This window comes from Bubalus bubalis, chromosome 1, assembly GCF_019923935.1.
Source record: "Bubalus bubalis isolate 160015118507 breed Murrah chromosome 1, NDDB_SH_1, whole genome shotgun sequence".
Lineage (NCBI taxonomy): Eukaryota > Metazoa > Chordata > Mammalia > Artiodactyla > Bovidae > Bubalus > Bubalus bubalis.
The window spans coordinates 187,893,627-187,913,903 of NC_059157.1; the positions used below are offsets into that span (position 1 = coordinate 187,893,627).

Genomic DNA, 20,277 nt, shown 5'->3' on the forward strand with positions numbered 1-20,277 from the left:
TACCCTCTCCTATCTGCAGCCAATCTTTTCATCCTCTTGACAGCATCTTTCACAGAGCAAACATTTTTAATTTTTTAATATTTTTTATTTATTTGGCTGTACAGGTCTTAGTTGCAGCGTGCGGGATCTCTCATTCCAGCATGCAAACTCCTAGCTGCAGCATGTGGAGTCTAGTTCCCCAGCCAGGGATTAAACCCGGGCCCCTGCATCGGCAGTGTAGTCTTAGCCACTGGGCCACCAGGGAAGTCCCCAAATATTTCTAATTTTAAGTCCAAATTATCCATTTTTCCTGTCACCAATCTTGCTTTTGACATAAGGTCTAGGAACTCTCTGCCTATCCCCAGATGCTGAAAGTTTTCTTCTATTATTTTTTTCCTGAAAATATATGGTTTTACATTTTAATCCGGTCCATTTGGGGTTCCCTTTCTGAGCTGGGAGGGATTGGGGGCAGAAGGAGAAGGGAATGACAGAGGATGAGATGGCTGGATGGCATCACTGACTCGATGGACGTGAGTTTGGGTGGACTCCGGGAGTTGGTGATGGACAGGGAGGCCTGGCGTGCTGCGATTCATGGGGTCGCCAAGAGTCGGATACGACTGAGCAACTGAACTGAACTGAACTTCCCATGAAGTGTGAGGCTTAGTCTGAGGCTTGCTTTTCTCCCCCACGGATGTCCAATTGCTCTAGCACCATTGGTTGACCAGGTGATCGTTCCTCCAAGGAACTGCTTTTACATCTTTGTCATATGTCAGTTGGGCATATCCGTGTGCGTCTATCTCTGGGTTTTCTGTTCCATTCCATTGATCTCTGTGTCTATGCTTCACCAATATCACAATCTCAATTACTGTAACTATAAGTCTTAAAATCTGATGGACCGATTCCTCTCATCTTATATTCTTTTTCAAAAATATTTAGCTATTTAGCTTTTTGAGGTACTTCCCAGATGGGGCAGTGGTAAAGAATCTGCCTGCCAATGCAGGAGATGCAAGAGACACAGGTTCAGTTCCTGGGTTGGGAATATCCCCTGAAAGAGTAAATGGCAACCCACTCCAGTATTTTTGCCTGGGAAATTCCAAGGACAGAGGAGCCTGCTGGGCTATAGGCCACAGGGTCACTCAGACACAGCTGAGTAACTGAGCACACACACATACATATTCTAGTTCTTTTGCTGTTGCTCAGTGGCTAAGTCGTGGCCGACTCTTTGTGACCCCATGGGCTGCAGCATGCCAGGCTCCTCTGTCCTCCATGATCTCCTGGAGTTTGCTCAAATTCATGTCCATCGAGTCAGTGATGCCATCCAACCAACTCATCCTCTGTTGCCCCCTTTTCCTCCTGCCCTCAATCTTTTCCAGCATCAGGGTCTTTTCCAGTGAGTTGGCTCTTCTAGTTTTTTATCTTTCTATATAAATTTTAAAATCATATTTTCTGTATCTATAAAATAATGTCTGTATTTTGATAAGAATTGCATTAAACATATACTTCAACTTGGGGAAAACAGACATCCTTACCGTACCACCTCCTGCAGATCTTGGTGTGGGGCATGGGCCATGCGGCCAAGAGCCTGGCTGGTTGGGGTGTGTTGTTGCCATGGTTACCTCCGAGCCTCGTAATTTCCAGGCCTAGGAAGTTCTGTCTACTTATTCTATTGGTTACTCAGCAAGCGGCGCAGAAATCTCCAGCTGTAATTGTGGTTTATTTCAAGGTTCAGTTCTTTCAGGCTTTTCTTCACGTGTTTTGAAGCTCTGGTGTTAGGACTGACACATTTAGGAATGTGATATCTTCTTGATAGCTTGACCCCTTCATATTTGTGTAATGTTTGTCTTTATCTCTAGTAATAGTCTTTGCACTGAAATCGACACTGTCTGATATTAACACTCCAGGCCATGCTTGACCTCTGCAACAGTCCATACTCTGTCTGTGGAGTGTTTTTCTCTCTAAATAAATCCACTTCTTACCTATCACTTTGTCTCTGAATTCTTTCTGCAATGAGACATCAAGAACCTGAGCTTCATTAGGTCCTGAAATCAGCTACACTAACTCCTGCTCATCATCAACACCACTGGGGACGTCTTCTGTGCCATTTCTTCGTGACAGCTTTTTTTGGTACTAACAGGAGAAGGCGATGGCACCCCACTCCAGTATTCTTGCCTGGAAAATCCCTGGACGGAGGAGCCTGGTAGGCTGCAGTCCACGGGGTTGCGAAGAGTCAGACACGACTGAGCGACTTCACTTTCACTTTTCACTTTCATGCACTGGAGAAGGAAATGGCAACCCACTCCAGTGTTCTTGCCTGGAGAATCCCAGGGACGGGGGAGCCTGGTGGGCTGCCGTCTATGGGGTCGCACAGAGTCGGACACGACTGAAGTGACTTAGCAGCAGCAGCAACACTTAGTTGGGAGACAACCTTGGAAGTGATAGCATCTAAAATTGAACTAAGGCCTCCACCCGGGTGGAGGACAGTGACTGCGGTTGGGCACAAGTATGTGAATAACGTGGTTGGATGGCATCACCAACTCAATGGACATGAGTCTGAGCAAACTCCAGGAGATGGTGAAGGACGGGGAAGCTTGGCATGCTGCAATCCATGGGGTCACAAAGAGTTGGGCACAACCAAGTGACTAAACAAGTGTGTAGACACCAGACTGGTTGGAACCAGAAGCCTGATGACTGAGAGGCATGGAACACCACCCTGTTCCCTCCCCACCAGCCAGGCAGAGGAAGTTCACACACACTGCACCCTCCCTCCAACTGTTCATAAAAACTCTTCCCTGAAACGCTTCATGGAGTCTGGGCTTCCTGAGCACAAGCTACCTGTTCTCCTTGCTTGGTCCTGCAATAAACCTTTCTCAGGGTCAAAAAACAAACAAACAAAAAACACTCCAGCCGTTTTTTTTTTAATCTACACAGTATATCTTTTTCTGTCCTTAGGGCTTCCCTGGTGGCTCAGACGGTGAAATCTGCCTGCAATGCAGGTTCGATCCCTGGGTTGGGAAGATCCCTTGGAGAAGGGAATGGCAACCCACTCCAGTATTCCTGCCTGAAGAATCCCATGGACAGAGGAGCCTGGTGGGCAACAGTCCATGGAGTTGCAAAGAGTCAGACATAACTGAGCAACTAACACTTTCTTTTTTCAATCTGTCTTTATACTTAAAATGACTTCTTCTAGATAGCGTATAGAGAATAACACTCATAACACATGAAACCGGATATTTTTTAAAGAAGCAGAATTTTTTAAAAGCTAACAAAATTTTAGATCTATTTGTTATGATTCATTGAAATAAAAAATTAACACAATGATTATGCAACAAACCAGACACAGCTGAAGAGAGAATTAATGAACTGGAGGCTAGATCTATAACACAGGCAGATAACGGTTGAAAACTATTAAAGAAAACTTTAGACAAGGAAGATACAATGAGAAGCTCTAGCACATTTTCTAAGAGGGTATGGAAGAGGCAATATTCAAAGATAAGAGAATTTTTTAGACTTGGAAAAAATGTACAAAACTGTGCTTTTGTTGGATATTCCACACTGGTTATAGGAGTGCTTTAAAGGTAATAGAGGCTTATTTTCTGTCATGTTAAGAAGTCTGGGGACTTCCCTGGTGGTCCAATGGCTAAGACTCTATACTTCCAATGCAGGGGACCCAGGTTCAATCCCTGATCAGGGAACTAAGACCCCACATGCCTCAGTGAAGATCTTGCATGCCGCAACTAATACCCAGTACAGGCAAATACAAACATATCTCTTAAAAGAAGAAGTCTGGAGATTGGCGGTTGTGGGTCAAACATGAAATAAGCCTCTTGCCAGTCTCACAACTCCTCAAGGACCCAAGGGTGTCTCTTTGAAATGCAGCCATCATCAAGGAGGATAACACACCATCTTATAGCTTCCTAGGAGGAGAGACACCCAAGCTTCAGTTGGCACCCAGCTCCACATCACAAATCCTACCTCCAGTCACAAAGGTAGAAGCAACTGAGTAGCTTCATTCTAGAAACATGACTATAATGGGTTACTAGAGATAGCAGTCTGAGTTACTACCCGTCTGACTTATAGCAGGCTGGTTTGGGAAATAGATGGGGAAACAGTGAAACCAGTGTCAGACTTTATTTTTCTGGGCTCCAAAATCACTACAGATAGTGACCACAGCCATGAAATTAAAAGACGCTTACTCCTTGGAAGGAAAGTTATGACCAACCTAGATAGCATATTCAAAAGCAGAGACATTACTTTGCCAACAAAGGTCCATCTAGTCAAGGCTATGGTTTTTCCTATGGTCATGTATGGATGTGAGAGTTGGACTGTGAAGAAGGCTGAGTGCCAAACAATTGATGCTTTTCAACAGTGGTGTTGGAGAAGACTCTTGAGAGTCCCTTGGACTGCAAGAAGATCCAACCAGTCCATTCTGAAGGAGATCAGCCCTGGGATTTCTCTGGAAGGAATGATGCTAAAGCTGAAACTCCAGTACTTTGGCCACCTCATGTGAAGAGTTGACTCACTGGAAAAGACTCTGATGCTGGGAGGGATTGGGGGCAGGAGGAGCAGGGGACGACAGAGGATGAGATGGTTTGATGGCATCACTGACTCGATGGACGTGAGTCTCAGTGAACTCCAGGAGTTGGTGATGGACAGGGAGGCCTGGCGTGCTGCGATTCATGGGGTCGCAAAGAGTCGGACACGACTGAGCGACTGATCTGATCTGTAAGATAAAAGGATTGGTTCCTATAGTTTGTGGGTCAGAGTTCTTTTCTATATATGATCTGGCCATTGTCCATTTATATATTCAGTCTCTCGGTATTCATCATCAAGGTCATCTCATGGTCCCAATATGAAGACAGTAGATCCAGCCATTGTGACCACATTCTAGGCAGAAAGAAAATGAGCTGAAGGTCAAAGAGCATGTCTCCTGGGTGAGTCTCTTTGCAGGACTTTTCATTATGAGGTTCCTCCCAAATACATTTGCTTAGATTTTTCCAGTACTCCCCACCATCAGGGAGGCAGGGAAATGGAGTTGTTTACTTGGCCCAAGAGTGCTCCCTCAAAATGAGACCTTCTGCTGAAGGAAATAAAATGAGAATGGATACAGGACAGGCAGCTGGCAACCTCTTTTACACCTTCAGATTGAAAAAATGGAAGAATAAATCTATCTTAAAAGTTTATTTATGAAAAATGCATCACTGAACAGAGTCTTGAATGTATTCTTCAGTATAAACTGTTTTATGACAATTATCTTAATAAAGAGCTGGTTGATCATAACTCTTCCTAGTCAAGGTCACAGGCTATAAACACTCCCCAGGGTCTCCTCCAAAGCCCTCCATTTCTTACATCCTTCTATCCCCAGGGCACTGAGGCAAAGATAGAAGAACAGTCTGAGTATACTGATATGAACACAAATTGAAAACTGCTCAGCTAAAACAGAATAGTTCAAAGACACCATAAATTCAGGGATTTGGTCATTTGGCAAATTGACTCTTCAGAGAACTGGCTTTTAGCAATTGCCCAAGAGCAAGAAGTGAGTTCAAGCAGAAGAGAACATCATGGTGGTTGGTGGGGCAGAGGAGGGGGCGGGGTCTGTCTGAAACTTCCGGGGGCTTTCCTGCAGCTCAGAGGGTCCTGCCCACACTCAAGGGGAGTCCCGGGGCTGGAAGGTTGGCCCCACTGAGCAGCAATCGCTCTCTTTGAAGTGGGCAATTTACATCCTTCTGAAAACAAGGAAATGAAATTCAAGCTGAAAAATCTGAGTTCAGGAGAGACAGCAAATTCTGAAGAAATGCAAGAAAACATGTCCTTTGCACTTTTGAGATCGAGTGTGCTTTTAAATGGGGCCCCTTGGCAGCCAGGAAAGCAGGATGAACCTCACTGGGGAAAACACGGGAGGAAAGAGGCCAGGAAAGGGCATCACAGCCTTCTCGGCAGCCCCTCTACCCCTGCCCCTGGGGCAGGCAGCTTTCTGTCCATTGCAACCAACGTCTTAGGAAGTGAGAGCAACCATTGCATGCATTTCCCTCCCCTGTGAGGGGGCCAGATGCTACAAACACACATGCACATGTGCACCCACCCAGTCACACGTTTGCCACACGTGCGTGCACACACACATGGGCTCTCCACTCGCCGGTCCTTCCCTGGGGTTTTCCATTTTCTTGCCTGCTGGGACTGGATTAGGAGGTGCTCTCTGGTTCTGCTTGGTATGATTTGTTCTGCACTTTCCTCAATGCAGCCCCATCTGCAGATCCCGCTCCTTCCATGTGAGATGCGGATTCCCACCCGACTCAGGGAATACTTGGGGTCCTCCTGCCACCAAGTCTCCCACAGAAAAAAAAATTGTTTGCATTCCTCCATCAGACACTTATTTTTCCCATTAAGGAAGCGTCCATCATTAAATGCAAAATGGAAAGAAGGAGGGTGCAAGCAATAACTTCCAATCAAGAAAAACATCAAAAGTGCCTCTGATCCTGGGAGAAGGGAAAATGGAAAAACCTCAGGGCAGAAAGGAAGTCTTGCCTGGTCCTGATTTGATGGAAGAGTTGGAGGCAAGAATATTAAGAAGGCAGAATAGAAGAGTATTGGATTGGAAGCTTTTTAACAAAAAAGAAATGTTGGTGAGTTGATGCATCATTGACAGTTCACTGGGAATCAGTCTTCTAATCACACCAGACCTGGGTTCAATCCCTGGGTTGGGAACATCCCCTGGAGGAAGGCAGGGCAACCCCCTCCACTATTCTTGCCTGGAGAATCCCCCGGATAGAGGAGCCTGGTGGGCTACAGTCTCTGCGGTCACAAAGAGTCGGACACGACTAAGGGACTAATCACACAGCACAGCACCTGACAAGAGGGCTTTGGGAGGAAGAGATCGAGTCCCAGTGCAGGCTGGAGAGAGCCAGAAAACACATCTCTTTTGCATGACTTGTGGTGATGTCCTTGGGAAACCACTGACTTGGAGAATAAGAGGCCTCAGGAGGGTGGTAGGAAGGCGCTGGGGAGGGAGGTAGTGAAGATGGACTTCCAGGGCACTGGCCACAGGGCAGTGATTTCTATTGGGATTATGGGTTTTGCCTGGGAAGCCAAATAGCCAGGTCCAAATTCAGGATCAATTATTGCTTCCCAGGTGGCGCTAGTGGTAAAGAACCTGCCTGCCAGTGCAGGAGACATAAGAGATACAGGTTCGATCCCTGGGTGGGGAAGATCCCCTGGAAGAGGGCATGGCAACCCACTCCAGTATTCTTGCCTAGAGAATCCTGTGGACAGAGGACTACAGTCCATAGGGTTGCACAGAGTCAGACGTGACTGAAGCGACTTAGCCTGCATTGCTAACCTCCAGGGCCTCAGCTGCCCTGCTTTAAAGGAGGAAACAGAATTGCATCAGAATTGAGCAAGTGAATCTCCAATGGCCAATGATTTACCAATCATGCTTCAGTGATGAAGCCAGACTAAAAAAACCCACAGGAGTTGGAGAGCTTCCAGGTCGAACCCGACCAAACAGCGGGAAGGTGACGTAACTCACCTCCACAGGGGAGGAGACTCCTGCGCTCAGGACCCCTCTGGACGTCACCCTGGGGACCTCCTCCCCTGGCAGTTCATCTGTAGCCCTTATGAAAAACTGGCAGATGTAAGTAAAGTGCTTCCCTGAGTTCTGTGAGCTGTTCTAGGAAATGATCGAGCCCAAGGAGGGGGTTGTAGGACCCCCCGATTTATAGCCAGGTCAGACAAAGTGTGGGCACCAGGGGCCCACTCCTTGGGGTTGGCAACCACAGTGGGGCTCGTCTCTTGAGGCTGAGCCATTAATCTGTGGGGTCTCAGCTAACGCTGTGTGCAGTCGGACCTGAGTTGAATTGTGGGACAGCTGGTGTCAGAGCTGGAGAATTGGTTGAAATGGAGAAAAACCCACGTGTTTGGCATCAGAGTGAAGAGTAGGGAGTCAAAAGCGGAAGGTTCTCTTTACGTAGAGACTGGAAGCAGCCTGGTGGTGGGCTGGGGCTGGGGGACAGGGAGTGACTCATAGTGGGTGCGGGGGTCCCTTCTGGGCAGTGAGATGTTTGGAACTAGAGGAGGTGGTATTTGCTCAACACTGAATGGACTAAAAGTGGCTGTACTCGTTCCAGTGGTTAATCGCTATGTATATTTTCAGTGAGTCGTGGTCTCTGCTCTCAAGACTCAATCTAGTTGAGAAGAAAAAGCTTTGACTCAGCGCACAGTCTGTTCCTGCAGGAAGCAATGAAGAGAAACACCAACCCCAGCCCATCCTCAGCTGCAGCCTCGGTCCCTCCGTTTGGCCCGACCTCTCTGGTCACTTCGGTTCTAAGATTGGCTGAGAACAGCCCACCGAGGTGCCCACCCTGACCCAGCTCTTTCCCAGGGCCTGCTTGCAGGTATGTGCTTTTCCTTATTCTCTGGGTTTAGATTTTTTGCTCCATTTCTTTTTCCTCTACTCTTTGAGACATACATACTTAACCCTGCTCTAGTTTTTCAGTGGTGCCATTGTGTTTTTAACCGTACACTCAGATTAACAAAATCTCAAATTACTAACTCTGCCCTCCTGCAAGATGTGAACACCTCAGGGTCTTTCACTCCAATTGTCGCCTTTCATTTGTGTGTTACTTTTGCCCAGTGTTTTGGAATCTACTCTGGTGTTTTAACAGCCCAAAGTAGACTGTGACCATTGTTACTTTTCACAGTCATTACTTGTGTATATGCACCACTCCTCTCGTCTCTCTTTCTGCACCTGAGCATTCTTCCTCTGGCTGTCTAGCTCCTTTGATGGTTAACTCCCTTTGTTTTCATTTGAAAATGTCTTTTTTTTTCCCCTGCAAACTTGTGAAATAATTTGGGCTTTCCTGGTGGCTCAGACGGTAAAGAATCTGCCTGCAGTGTAGGAGACGGAGGTTCCATCTCTGGGTCAGGAAGATCCCCTGGAGAAGGGAATGGCTACCCACTCCAGTATTTTTGCCTGGAGAATTCTGTGAACCGAGAAGCCTGGCGGGCTATTGTCCATGGGGTTGCAAAGAGTCGGATACGACTGAGTGACTAACACAAAAACCTTTGCTGTTGAGATGTCAAGTGTTAGTCCATCATTACCATCAGGGTCATTTAGCTTTTCTCTCGGTGCGCTTTAACATGAGTACCAGAGTGTGGTGGGAAAGCCACAGAGAGAGGAATGAGGCAGAGTTCAGGCAAGAGGAGTTTAAAATGAACCCAAGTATAAAATAAACTTAAATTTCACATCTGAAGATGGGCAGGAGCAAGAAAAAAAAAAAAAAAGAGGTGGTATGGGAGGAGTATGATGAATGGAAAGCCAGTGGGGAATGAATTGTTTGTTGGCTTTTCTTGCTCTGGTCCTCTTTTCTGCAGCTTGCTGAGTTACTTTGGGGCCGGGGCAAGTGGACCTAAGAACAGCAGACCTTGTGTGGTTGCTAAGAGGACAAAATGAGTTAATATTTGTAAAACATTTAGAGCAAGGCTTGACATATAATTTTTTACATGTTTATTAAATAAGCATCTTCCTGCTCTGTCACCCTTGGTGCAGTGCCTCATGGGCCAAAATGGCTGCTGGAGCACCAGCCATCATGACTGCATGCCAGAAAGGAGGATAGGACACAACATTTCCTCTCACTTTTGGGAAATGCAGTCCTCTGGCTAGGCAGCCACATGCCCAGCTAAATCAGGATTCCATCACTGAGGAGAAACATTCATTTTTATTATATGCTGCTGAGCATTCTTCTCATTAAATAATGTCATTTTTCTTCAATGACAAATCCCCATCTTCACTTTATCAGGATCTTTCTACCTGAGTCATCTGTTCCTTCTCCCCTCAGGAGATTATGCCAGAGAAACAATCAAGTGTGCTCATCCACATCCCACACACTACCTCAGGCTCCCTGGAAAAGCCCACCCCACCCGCTGTAGCTGTTTCCATGACTGCCTTTAGGGGACGCAGAAGAAACGCGCCCCCAGCCCACGCGGAGGGGGCACACCTGGTGGGAGAGGCTGGACCAATGCTGAGCCTGACCATTCCTGTCCTTCTCAACTTCATGACTGAGTGACTCATTGTGAGGAAGAGGTAGTTATCCCACCATGGTTTTCCTTCTGTAACAAATATCCTGTGTTTTATCAAACTGTGGTGCTAAAAGAAGAGAAATAGAATATTGGAAAGAAGGAAATTGTGTGCCTGTATGGGAGAGAAGAGATGGGTAAAAAGCCAATCAATCTAAAGGAAAGAGGGGTGAAAGGAGACACCTGTAAAGATGGATGCAGTAGCTAGAAAACACCAAACAAGACGGACAACCTTAGTGCTAAGGTACCAGTAATTACATTTCTTATAAATATAGTGGGCTTGTCAGTTATAAGACAGATTTCTTAGAGTGGAAAAAATACTGCCATCTGCTATTTACAAGAGACTTACCTAAAATATAATGAAGAAAAGGATTAAGGGAAGAGTTGGAAATAGACCAAGAAAGAAAGAAAGAAAGCTGATACCACAGTGTTGATACCAAGTGGCTTTGCAGCAAAGACACTTACTAACTAGAGATAACAAAGGTCCTTGTTTGTTAGTAAAAGGAACAATTCCTTAGGGAAGACAAACTTTGCGAGCTGCTGGGTAAATGTTTTCAAAAGTATAAAAAGCCAAAATACATGGATGAAATTAATAGATCCTCAGCTACTTCCCCTCCCTCACCTAATAATTAAGTCTGAAAGCCATCAGACTGGGCAAGGCAGTGGTGGAGCTGAGTGTGTGTGCAGGGGCGCATGAAGGGCAACACTGAGGGGCACAGGAGGGCACCTGGGGACCAGCCTCACCAGTCTGTGCTGGTGAGCCCATGGTGTCAGCAACCTGGCACAGGATTTTGGAGTCCAACAAAATGAGGATGCAGCCATGGGGTGTGGTCCCTGTAGGGCCCTGATGCAGAGTTCCAACATGCAACATGTACTTATATAGAAATACACCCATGTAGAATGGTGTCTATTTAGGCACCTATTTCCTTGCTCTGTCCCGAGAGGCCTCTATAGCAATGAGCACACCCAACGCCCAGATCTTGGTTTCCAAATACCACTCTCCAGTATGTGGAACCAGCACCCCTTGGAGAAATAGCTGATGCTGGGACTTAGGAGAAAGGAGCAAGATGAGCCTGAAATCTTTTTGTATAAGAAAGAGAGAGCACAAAGAATGATGGAGCACGGCCAAAGAGATACAGGAGGTGGGTCGAAGCCACTCTCATGGGCCAAATCAGGTACAGTTTCAGCTTCTCCACATCTCACCAACACTTGTTTCGTTCGCTCATTATGTTTATAACGACCATCCTAATGGGTGTGAGGTGGTATCTTACTGCAGTTTTGATGTGCATTTCCTTAATGATCAGTGATGTTGAGCATCTTTTCATGTGCTTATTAGCCATTACATATCCTTAGAGAAATGTCTACTTGAGCCCTTCATCTATTTTTGAATCACACTGTTTGTTTTATATTAATCCCTTACCAGATATGATTTGCAAATATCTTCTTCTATTCCGTAATTGCCTTTTTACTCTGAGAGTGTCGTTTGCACGAATTTTTTCAGGTTTTTATTTAAAACTTATTGTAATGGGGTCCATGCAAAAGGAGAGGCTGAGAGGTGGGGAACTAGCAGGGGACACAGGAGCACGATGCCATAGCTAGGGCCACAGCTTCTGTTGGGAGAAGAGGGGATGAGAAGAAAAGGCCAGGATTGGAGCTGGGGGCAGGGGTGGGAGACAGAAGAGGGAGACACTGTGGCTGCATTCCCCACCCCCAGGAAGCATCTCTACCCTGGAACCGCCCCTCACTTACCCTGACCCTCTAAGAGTCCACCTCCTTGCCCACCTCTGGCCCTAGTGGCTCCTTCTTTTGCTCCCTTTGACTTGTTTTCCCTGACAGATGCTCGAGCAGGATGATGTTCAGGGCCTGACCCCAAACAACCCCACTTAATGCAGGCACAACCTTGGCCTTCCCTGCTTCTGCCCTTTCTCAGATCTCACCTTTCCCTTCTGTGGGACAATCTCTGATTTCCCTCCTTCCTCTCCCCTTCCCATGGTGGGGTGGGGGGAAAGTACTGCCTCTCCAGGGAGGGGCAGCAGATAGTAGCGGGGGTGCTGGAAGGAGGTAAGCAAGAAGGACCATCAAGGGAGAAGTCCCTCAAACTCCTGGAAGGACAGGGCAGGGGTGACAAGGAGGAGAAGGGTGAGGGCAGTGGCCACTGCTGTCCTCTGATGCCCCTGCCCACGGTCCAGGTGCCAGGTATGGGGATAGGTATGTTGGGAGCCAGGTCTAATGGGGAGGAGAGAGGGGGCAGGAGAAACGCATTGTTAAAACCTAGCGAATTCCACTAAGAAAATGTTTCTTCCTCCTTTCCCTTCTGGAGGCTCCTTGCTTGGTGGGGGAAGTAGTGAGAAGCTGGTGTGAAGAGGAGGTGGTGCCAAGGGACCATTCTCCCGTCTCCCCCACCCCACCCTCCCCAACCTGGAGCTCACTGGGGCTGGGAGAGAAGTGGTGGAGAACTCACAGGCACCCCCGAGAGGGAGCCCACAGCAGTGGGCAGGGGAGCTGCCGCTGCCATTGGACACACCTCACCTGTACCTCTGTTGCAGAGCTCTCAGACATGGTGAGGGCCCTGGCTGCGCACCTTCATGTGGCCCGAGATATAAGCTGAGCTCGCATCTCGCCACGAACACAACACGGCGCCATCTCCTCACGTTGTCCCGTGTGTGCCCGCAGTCCACCCTTCATAGCAAAGCCTGCTTCACATTTCTCTCATTCGAAGGGCTGTTTATGCACATAATTTTCACCAAGCCAAATTTGTCTATTTCGTTGACCGTGTCTTTTCTCTTATTGCTTGTATCACATCCAAGAAATCATTGCCAAATCTAAAGTCATGAAATTTTACCCCTGTGCTTCCTTCTAAGAGTTGTATTGTTTTAGGTCTTAATGTAGATTTTTGCTTCATGGTGAGTTAAGTTTTTGTATATGGTTTAGGCAAGGATCCAACTTCATTCTTTTGCATGTGGGTATCTAGTTTTTCCAAATCCACGTGTTAAAAAAAACTGTCCTTCCCTCATTGAATGGTCTTGGCAGCCTTATCAGAATCATCTGACCATATGTGCTAGTGTTTATTTCTGGGTTATTCTATTCCATTAATCCATATGTCTGTCATTATGCCTGTTCCACAATATTTTGATTTCTGTAGCTTTGAAATAAAGGAGTGTGAGTCCCCTGGCTCTGTTCTTTGAGATTATTTCAGCTAATTGGGCTTCCCCAAGATTCCATGTGAATTTTACGAGTTTTTTTATTTCTGCAAGAAGCACCAGATTTCTTGGAATTTTGATAGTTATTGCATCTATCACTTTGGGTAATATTGACATGTTGGCAATACTCGACATTCCAATCCATGAACATGGACTGTGTTTCCATTTATTTATGTCTTCTTTAATTTCTTTCAGAAATGTTTCATAGTTTTCACTGTATAATGCTCTCACCTTCTGGGTTAATTCCTGAGTATTTTATTCTTATGCTATTATGAATGGAACTGTTTTGGAATTTTCTTTCCAGATTGTTAATTGTTAGAGTATAGAAATGCAACAGATTTTTGTGTGCTGACTTTGTATCCTGCTACTTTGTTGAGTTCATTTATTAATTCTAACAGTTGTTTGGGGGGTTTGGGGTTTTTTGTGGAATCCTTAGGGATTTCGGCATATAATACCATACATCTGCAAACAGAGACAATTGTACTTCTTCCTTTCCACTTCCAATACCTTTTTCTCGCATAATTGCTTTGTTTAGAACTTCTAGTACTAGTTGAATAACAGGGGCAAAAGCACCCTTGCCTGTTTCTGATCTTGGAGGAAAAGATTTCAGTCTCTCACTGTTGAATGTGGTTTTCACCATAGGATTTTCATACATGGCTTTTATTATGTTGAGGTCGCTTCCCTCTAGTTTGTTGAGTGTTTTATCATGAAAGGCTATTTAATTAAATTTTTTTCTGCATTGAGATGATTATGGTGGGGGAGGTTCCTTCATTCTGTTAACGTAATGTAGTATATTGATCAATTTTCATATGTTAAACTATCTTGCACTCCAGGAATAAATCCAACTTGGTCATGGTGTACAATCCTTTTAACATGCTGCTGAATTCAGTCTGCTAGTATTTTGTGAAGGATTTTTACATCAATTTTCAAAAGGGATATTGCTCTGTAGTTTTCTCTTACAGCTTCTTTTTTTCTGACTTTGGCATCAGGGCAATGATGGTCTTACAGAATGAGTTAGGAAGTGTTCCCTCCTCTTCAATTTTTTGGGAAAAGTTTGAGGACTGATATTACTGCTTTGAATATTTAGTTGAATTTACCAGTTAAGCCAGCAGGTCCAGGGTTTTCCATTGTTGGGAAATTTTTGATTATTGATTCAATCTCCTTACTAGCTATAGGTCTACTCAGATTTTCTATTTCTTTGTGATGTCGTCTTGGTAGGTTTTGTGTTTCTAGGAATTGTCTACTTCATCTAAGTTATCCAATTTGCTGGCATACAATTATTCACAATATTCTCTTAAAATCTTTGTCATTTCTGTAGAATTGGTAGTCAAGTTCACACTTTCATTTCTGATTTTATTAATTCGAATCCTCCCTCTCTGTTTCTTAGTCTATCAAACTAAAGTTTTGTCAATTTTTGTTGATCTTTTTGAAGAACTAACTCTTGGTGTAATGAATTTTCTGTTTTTCTATTCTCTATTTTAGTGTATCCCTGTTATAATTTTTTTATTACTTTCTTCTTTCTGGCAGCTTTGGATTTAATTTGTTCTTCTTCCTAGTTCCTTAAGTTAGAAAGGTTGTTGACTTGATATCTTTCTTGTTGTTTAATGTAAGCATTTTATAGCTATTAATTTCCCTCTTGGCTTTCGCTGAATCCTATAAATTTTAGTATGTTGTGGTTTCATTTTCATCTGTCTCTAGTTATAGTCTAATCTCCCTCATGACTACTTTGATCCATTGATTAAGAGTGAGCTGCTTAATTTCCACAATTTCATGAATTTTCCAGTTTTTTCTTCTGTTACTAATTTCTAACATTATCCCATTGTAGTCAGAGACGAGTCTTGTTGTATATTTCATATCTATTGAGACTTAATTTGTGGCCTAACACATGGTGTGTCCTGGAGACTCTCCCACATGTACTTAAATGTATGTTCTGTTGTGTGTTCTGTGTATGTCTGTTACATCTAGCTGGTTTTTTGCACTGAGTCCCCTATTTCCTTACTTATCTTCTATCTAGTTGTTTTATCCACTATTGAGAGTGGGGGTTTGAAGTCTATTACCATAGAACTGTCTATCTTACCATATAACTGTCTTTAATTCTGTCAGTTTTTGCTTCATACCTTTTGCTGGTCTGTTATTAGGTATACACATGTTTACAGCTGTTAGAGCTTCTTGCTGTACTGAACATTTTGCTAATATATAATGTCCTCCGCCTCTTGCAGTCTTTTTAAAAGTTTTTTATATCTATTTGTACAACCTGCTGTATTTTGGTTACTGTTTGCATGGAGTATCTTTTTCCACCCTTTTACTTTCAATCTATTTGTATCTTTGAATCTAAAGCAAGCCTCCGGTAGACAGCCTATAGCTGTCATTTTCATCTGCTCTGCCATGCTCTCTTTTGACTGCAGAATTTAATCCATGCACATTAAGAGTAATTATTGATGGAACTCCCCTGGTGGTCCAGTGCATAAAAGTCCACCTGCCAATGTGGGAGACATGGGTTTGATGCCTGCTCTGGGAACATTGCATGTGCCGCAGGGCAGTTAGGTCCATGTGCCACAGCTACTGAGTCTGTGCTCTGTGCCTGGAGCCACAGCTTCTGGAGCCCGCGTGCTCTAGAGCCTGTGCTCTGCAACAAGAGAGGCCGCCACCATGAGAAGCCCACACACCACAAAGACAGGAGCCCTTGCTCGCTGCAACTAGAAAAAGCCCAGGAGCAGCAACAAAGACCCAGCTCAGCCAAAAATAATTTTTTTAAGTAATTACTGGTAAGGAGGAACTTACTTCTGCCACTTTTATGTTTTCTATCTGCTGTATAGCTTTTTTATCCCTGATTTCCAGCATTACTGTCTTCTTTGGTGCTTAGTTGATTTCTCATCAGGAAATATTTAATTCTGGCTCATCTTCTTTTGCATATATCCTGTAGCTATTTTCTTTGTAATTACCATGAGGATTACATGTAGCATCCTAAAGTTATAGCACTCTAATTTTAATTTCCAGCAGCTTGACTTCAGTAACATACAAGACCTCTGCTCCCTGACAGCTCCACGCCCACTCCTTCTCCTTGGCAATTTCACGGAATTACATCTTTATACACTGTGTCCCACGGGGCCCTCCGGCTCTCTTCGCTTTTCTTCAATCTTGTTTTCTTTCTGTTACTCAGACTTGGTAACTTCAACTGTCTTATCCAAAATAGCACTGATTCTTCTGCCCACTCAAATCTGCCTCTGCATTCATTGAGCAAACTTTTCATTTCAGCTGTAAGCTCCAGAATTTCTTTTTGGTTTCTTTTTAGGTTTTCTTTATTGGTCTTTATTTAGGTCTGTTTATTGATATTTCCATTTTGTTCTCATATCATTTTTTTGACACTCTCTACATCCTCCTCTAGTTCTTTTCATCTTTAAGGCAGTTGATTTAAAGTCTTTGCCTAGTTGATCTGCCCTGAGTTCTGTCAGGGACAGTTTCTATTGATTTTTTTTTTTCCTTTGAATGGACCATACATACCTGTTTCTTTGAATGCCTTGTGATTTTTTTTGAAAACTGGACATTTGAATCTAATGTTCTAGCTCTGAAAATCATATTCTCCCCTCTTTCCCCTCAGATTTCCCCCTCTTTTCCAGGGTTTTGCTGTTGATTGTTTTATTGATTTTGTTTTTTAATTATTGTAGGCTGTCTCTGCTATAGCTGTGGCATAAACTTAGGCTTCTAAGGTCCTTTCCGAGCATTTCCCTGGATATATAGTTACTTTCTAGTTTTCCCCATATGTGCAGTTGTTTCTGGATGTTCTAATCTCTAATCTTTACGAAAAGGACAAAGTGAAAAACGAAGGAGGATATAAAGGGGGTGCCAGCCCTTTAAGTCCCCTGGTAGTCGCTTCCGCCTGAGGGGGAGGGACTTGCATCGATGAGGAAGGTGCACCTCTGTGACTGGAGCAGCAACCTACCATCAGAACACAAATCCCCCAAATCTGCAGGACACGGTCCTACTCCCCATATCAATTCCCAGGGTCTATGCAGGCAGCTCCAAGATCATGGGCACAGCCACCTGCCCTGGGCTAGAGACAGGGGTTTGGTAGATGCTACTGTGAAAGAGTTTAATTTTACCAAAATTAACTGCTCTTTACCACCCAGCCCTTCCCCCTTGAAACTGTAAGGCTTCAACGGACTCAATTTCAAAAGCAGTTGCATCATTCAGGGCCAGGGCTGTGGTCCACGGAGATGGCAATGGCAACCCACTCCAGTACTCTTGCCTGGAAAATCCCATGGAGCCTGGTGGGCTGCAGTTCCTGGGGTCGTGAAGAGTCGGACACGACTGAAGCGACTTAGCAGCAGCAGCAGCAGCAGCTGTGGTCCAGGTGGTGAGATGGATTCTTCAGCTTCCTACTCTGGCCTCTTCCCAGAATCCTCCCTCATAACTCTGAGCACCTCCTGCACATGGGAATGGATGAAGTTCAGGGACATCAAGACGAAGGAAACAGCGTCTTTTCTCAAGAAGACAACCACTGACATGGGAGAAATTGGATGTTGGAGCCAGAAAAACTGATGCAACCCCTGGCTCTGGTGCCTACAGCTGTGTAACCCTGGAGTCCACAGCTCTGTTTGTCCCGAGTATCAGGCTCCTGACCCAGAAAGCATGATGATAGTAACTGCTGTGAAAATTCAGCAGAATGGCCCATAAGAGCTCCTCCTGTGGTGGTCAGCACTCAGGAAACCATTTTCTTCCTATCTCCATGGAAACAGCCCTCCAAGTCCTCAGACTCACTCTGCCCCAAAGCTGAAAATCTCAGAGGGGAAACCATTTTCAAAATCAAAAGAGTGACCTCTCAGAACAGATTGCTCTAGCCTGCTGTGATCCCGAGCAGAGGTGTGCCCTATGCCTGCCAGGGGACAAGCCAGACCTGCCCAAGGTTAGGTAAGACTTAGGAACTAAAGGGGAGACCCAAAACACTGAAACCTGAGATTCTAAACCCAGGTCTACATTCATTCATTCAGGCATCCATTCGTTCATTCAGTGGTTCAATCGTCCATTCATCCTTTCAATCATCCATTTGCCCATTCGATCAATCATCCACTTGATCATTCAATTGTCCATTCATCATTCAATCAATCGTCCAATCATTGATTCTTTCAATCATCCATGCCTGCAGTGGACACACTTGCGCGCTGTGAAGGACACACATAGGTGTGTATCAGGCAGGACACACACGGACAGTCACAGAGACTCAGATGCAGTGGCCCAGCGCTCCAGCCAGCACAGCTTGTAAGGCAAGGCACCCTCCCAACAACATGATGAATTGCACGCCATGATGCAAAACGAAAAAGCCAGACACAATCGAGAACATAAGAAAGGATTCCATGCGCATCAAGTTCAAAAAAAGGCAAAGCAATCCATGGTATTAGAAATCAGGGTTGTAAATCGGGGGAGTGGAAGGGGAGAGTGCAAGAAGACTCAGGGGCAAGGGGCTCCCCCTGCTGCTAGCGTGCTGTCTTCTGGCTTGGGAGTGGACCACATGGGTGGCCAGGATGGTGAAAAGTCAAGCTTGCCATGTGCTGTGACAGACTGGCTTTCAGGATAAAAACTAAGAGTAGAAAGAGCTGGTGAGCAGGATTTGACAGGCACAGGCTGTTCTGGACCAGAAGCCGAGAGCATTTAGCCCAGTGTGAAGGGCTGAATGCTAGTACCGCACTCCTGGTGAACACCTGCTGGTGAACCTCACTGCCCACAGCCCCAGCAGGGTCCAGGAGAGACACAGATGCTTGCTGGCTCTGCAATTAGAGGGGACAGGCAGACGGTGCATGGATCTGGATGGTCCCAAGGGCTCAGGCAGACATGATCAGCTTTACAACAGACGTAGACCAGACAGCCAGCCCTCGTGTGAGCATCGTCCTCCGTTCTAGACTGCTGCAGTCTCAGAAAAATGACATCTGAGCTCTGGACCACCACAATCCCTATCCCTCTGCAGGTCACCTCTGACTATCTGGGCATCCCCCACCTGGGTTCCCATTCTGATGTTCAGCAGGAGAAAGTCAGAGAAAGGGTCAGGGTGAGGATGGAAGGTGGTCTGTCCAGATGGGGTTCATTGCTGCAGGTCTGTGGCACCTCTCCAGGATTTGCTGTGACCCATACTTCCTTTCTCTCAATGCATTTAGACTGAGAGCTGGTATGGAATTGCAGCAATGATATAAAAGCTTATATTCCTGACCAGTTTTGTATCCTCAGAGCCTGGCACACAGTGGGGGCTCAGTACTTTTTCAGTGACTTAATATAGTTTCCTCCAGCTTACAGTTTTAAATATAGCAATATATACAACACAAGGCTTCCCAGGTGGCGCAGTGATAAAGAATCCACCTGCCAACGCAGGAGACACGGATTCAATCCCTGGGTCAAGAAGATGCCCTGGAGAAGGAAATGACAACCCACTCCAGTATTCTTGCCTGGAAAATTCCATAGATCCTGGCAGGCTACAATCCATGGAGTCGCAAAGAGGCAGACACGACAGAGCACACACACACACATATATAACACACATTTCTTACTCTAGCTAAGCTAATATTTTTAAGATAGAAGTCACTTCTTTTTTTAATATTTATTTGGCTGTGCCAGGTGGTAGCGGCAGCACACGGGATCTTCACTCTTTCTCGCAGAATGCAGGATCTTTTTAGTGTCAGCATGAGAACTCTTAGCTGTGGCATGTGGAGTCTGATTCCCTGACCAGGGATCAAACCTGGGTGTCCTACTTTGGAAGCTTGGAGTCTTAGCTATTGGACCACCAGAGAAGTCCCTGAGCTAATATTTACTAAAGGCTTATTACATGACAAGCCCTGCTGTAAGCAAGACACAGATGAATACGTGTAGTTGCTCCTGCATGTTATTTTCGCAGCTCTGACCAGTGGCGTTGCTACTGTCCTCCTTGCATGGATGCCACAGTGGCAGAGGAAGCTATGTAACACCCACGATCACAACCGGTCATCTCATCTAAGCCTCCTGTTATGGACTGACTGTCTGAATCTCCCTGCAGTCCACACGTTGACAT

At 45.3% G+C, this 20,277-nt stretch overlaps 1 long non-coding RNA gene across 1 annotated transcript; it reads left to right on the forward strand.

The window, feature by feature from the left end:
- The first annotated feature begins 7,179 nt into the window (after window positions 1–7,179).
- Window positions 7,180–10,402, forward strand: LOC112586834. Its single transcript, XR_003111289.3, has 3 exons — window positions 7,180–7,606; window positions 8,126–8,366; window positions 9,810–10,402. It is a non-coding gene; the product is annotated as an uncharacterized LOC112586834 (long non-coding RNA).
- The last annotated feature ends 9,875 nt before the right edge of the window (window positions 10,403–20,277 follow it).